The sequence below is a fragment of the Elephantulus edwardii genome, unplaced genomic scaffold (genome assembly GCF_000299155.1).
Source record: "Elephantulus edwardii isolate Elephantulus edwardi_28Jun2011 unplaced genomic scaffold, EleEdw1.0 scaffold00071, whole genome shotgun sequence".
Classification (NCBI taxonomy): Eukaryota; Metazoa; Chordata; class Mammalia; order Macroscelidea; family Macroscelididae; genus Elephantulus; species Elephantulus edwardii.
In genome coordinates this window covers 2,957,338-2,960,318 of record NW_006399821.1, presented here as the reverse complement: position 1 = coordinate 2,960,318, position 2,981 = coordinate 2,957,338, and the positions used below count along the sequence as shown (strand labels likewise).

At 41.7% G+C, this 2,981-nt stretch overlaps 1 pseudogene; it reads left to right on the top strand.

Moving 5' to 3' along the window:
* The first annotated feature begins 876 nt into the window (after window positions 1-876).
* LOC102862969 overlaps window positions 877-2,981 on the top strand; it is a 25,131-nt pseudogene continuing 23,026 nt past the window's right edge.

The window sequence follows — 2,981 nt, the reverse complement described above, 5'->3', positions numbered from 1 at the left end:
TCCTCTTGGAATTGACAAGCTTGGTCAGTCCAGCCCATGTGCTGTAAGTGTACATGTTCTCCTTATTCCACAGAATTGACTCTGCAGTGCCAATTTGCCCCACTCTGTTGGCCTTAGATCCACACACCCAGTGTATACCCATTCTATCAGTGCATAATTCTCCTCCTTTACCTTCAGACCAAAAATCCAGGAATGAGCAATGTTGTGGGTGCAACAAGGAGTGCAGGAACAAGAGCAGGAGAGAGAATGAGTGAGTGTTCCAATTTCTCTAAGGCTTACATTGCACTATCAGGCTGTAGGACAGCTGATTCCCCAGCTACAATAGAGAACTTAGCCTGTATTATTAGTCTTTGGTGTGGAGAATGGCTGTGCAGAAGATTATAAATGGCTTTAGTAAACAACAATAGGAAATGTAATCATTGAGATTAGCTGTGTGCCTAGTTGTTTGCTAGGCATGTTCCATAGATTTTTTTTTTCTTTTCATTTAAATCTGAGAGTGAATACTATTAAAATTCTTGTTTTATAATGAAGAAGACTAAGGCTTAGGGAGACAAAGTGGCTAGAACAAATTTACAGAGCTGGTAGTTGGTATTAGCAGAATTAAAGTCAGGTCCTCCCCAGCCCCCTTGAAACTTCTCTGAGCAACAGGAAGAAGAATCTGGAAAAATTGAATGAGAAGCTGCTGGGGCGTGGGCAGAAGGCAGCAGAGGGCTGGGCACTAGTTAATATGAATCTTGAAAGGGTCACTAGATGTTTCAGTGGTTAATCTGAATGTGATTTTCTCTTGGGAAAGGAGGCACTTGGGGCATTTCCAGTTAAAGCTGAAATGCTGTGACTCAGCAGCCACATTCAAGGACATACAGTGACCTAGTGGCCATGGCTCCTGTAAAAAGTGTAGGACTTGTGCATGAGGATAGCCATGTAGGACTCCTACTAACTTCACAAAGAGGTAGAGTCACCATCAACAACATCTACAATAAAAAACTAATTCCATGAGGTCAGATACGGTCTCCAAGCTCCTGTACTCCGCCCTCCCACTTCAGTCTCTATGGGTATAACTAGTTTTGCATTTTATTTCTTATTAAAAAGAAACTCTAAGCCGGTAGGTTGAAATTCTGACTTTGCTTGGCTCGAGTTAAGCACACAGGATGACTCTGGCTAGTTTCTTCCTGGGGCAAAGAGCTAATCCTTGATAGAGTCTGAGACTGTTACCCATATTACGTGGGACAAAAATGAGGGACAAACTTGTTACAGCCTGGTCATATCCTAGAAACTCTTCAGGCCTTCTACCCACTCAGCCATCCCCAGGGGATCAATGCTGGCCTTAAGGACTTTGGGCTCCCATTTGGGTGTTGTCTCCCTGGACCCTACGTTGTTTCTATCCTGCCTTTCTGTACTCTGGCACCTGGGGTTCTAGCATGCTTCAAAGAGAAGACTAATAATTATATGAATGATATGTCCTTTGAAATGGGCTTTCAGATGGCTTTAACATGTGAATATAATACTGCAAAGACCTGAGATCTGCTCCTGTAAAGTTTATAGCCTTGAAAACCTTTTGGCATAGCTATACTCTACCGTGTAGGGTCACTGTGAGTTGGAACTAAATACCAATAAGCTTGATTTTTTTGTGAGCCTATATTAACAACGTTTAGCAGACTTGGTGTGAAATGTATGTGTGAAAATGGAAGAGGGCCTCGAACCCCTTACAAAAAAGCAGAAAAGAGACACCAGTTTGGAAGGGGAGTGTCCAGCAGATAAATTCCAAGGGGAGAGAAATTCACTCAAATGGCATTACAGAATGCAAGAAGCTTTTCAGAAGATGCTGGTTTAAAGTAGAGAAGAATGAGTAAGGGTCAGGGCCTGCTCAGGGCAGATGGTGTAATACTAGCAGATGACAGGGAGAGAACCAGGTACTCAACACTGTTGTACTCTGCTTCCATGTTCTTTATCTGGGAGGACTGCCTTTTCTCCACAAAATAGTCCCAGACTGGTGAAGAGACGGTAAAAAGCATTGCTCTGATTGCTTTTGTCATATGACTCTAAATGAATTAACTGCACTTCCAGTACTGAAAACAACTAATGATCTCATGGAACAGTATCCATGGGCTCGGGGCAAACTGTGAACAAGATCATGAGCCCCACTGCCACTTTCCACCTTCTATCTCAGCACACCTGTCAGCTTAGGTCTATCTTCCCTAGAAGTGGCCAGGACTATGCTGCAACCACAGAGAACATTCACTTTCTTACTGAGGTTGTTTGTTTTTAGGTATCATCAAAGTAACCCTCACCTTTCCAAGCATCATGTCTTTTCCCAAGAATAAACTCCTCCTTACAACATACCCAAAACATGTGAGACACATTTTTTACCATTCTTGCCTCTAAGGCGCACTTGGATAATCCTTCCTCAAGAGATGCTTGTTCTTTTGGTGGTCCATGGGATATTTATTACTTGTCTCCAGCATCACAATTTGAAATATACCCTCTCTCCACTTATTATTTCCTTTAAAAATAATAAACTATCAACTGTTTCTCACACTGATAGATGCCTGACAATAATGAACAAAATGGTGTGAGACAAAAATAATGATGTGATGATTAAGATTATGAGTCAGGTTGGTGGGGCCACGATTTTTACTGTGCATTGATGGCAGCTATGCAAATATGTCATTCTCTCTTTTATAATTTGGTAGTTTTTGTGTAATGTCTTAGTCTTTGGAACACAATCATTCTTACAAGAGAGAAGAACATGTACAGTTTAAAACAGCTTTCCATTTCTGAGAAGTTTACAAGGTGCTTGATTGTAATAATACCTATAATCCAAGATCACACAACATTGCCACTACTGACATTTTGGACCCCAACATTAGAAAGATGGGAGCTGTCCTGTGCATTACAGAATGTTGTTGGTGTTGTTGTTGTTGTTATGTGCCGTCGAGTCATTTCGGACTCATAGCGACCCTATGCACAACAGCCCTAAATCC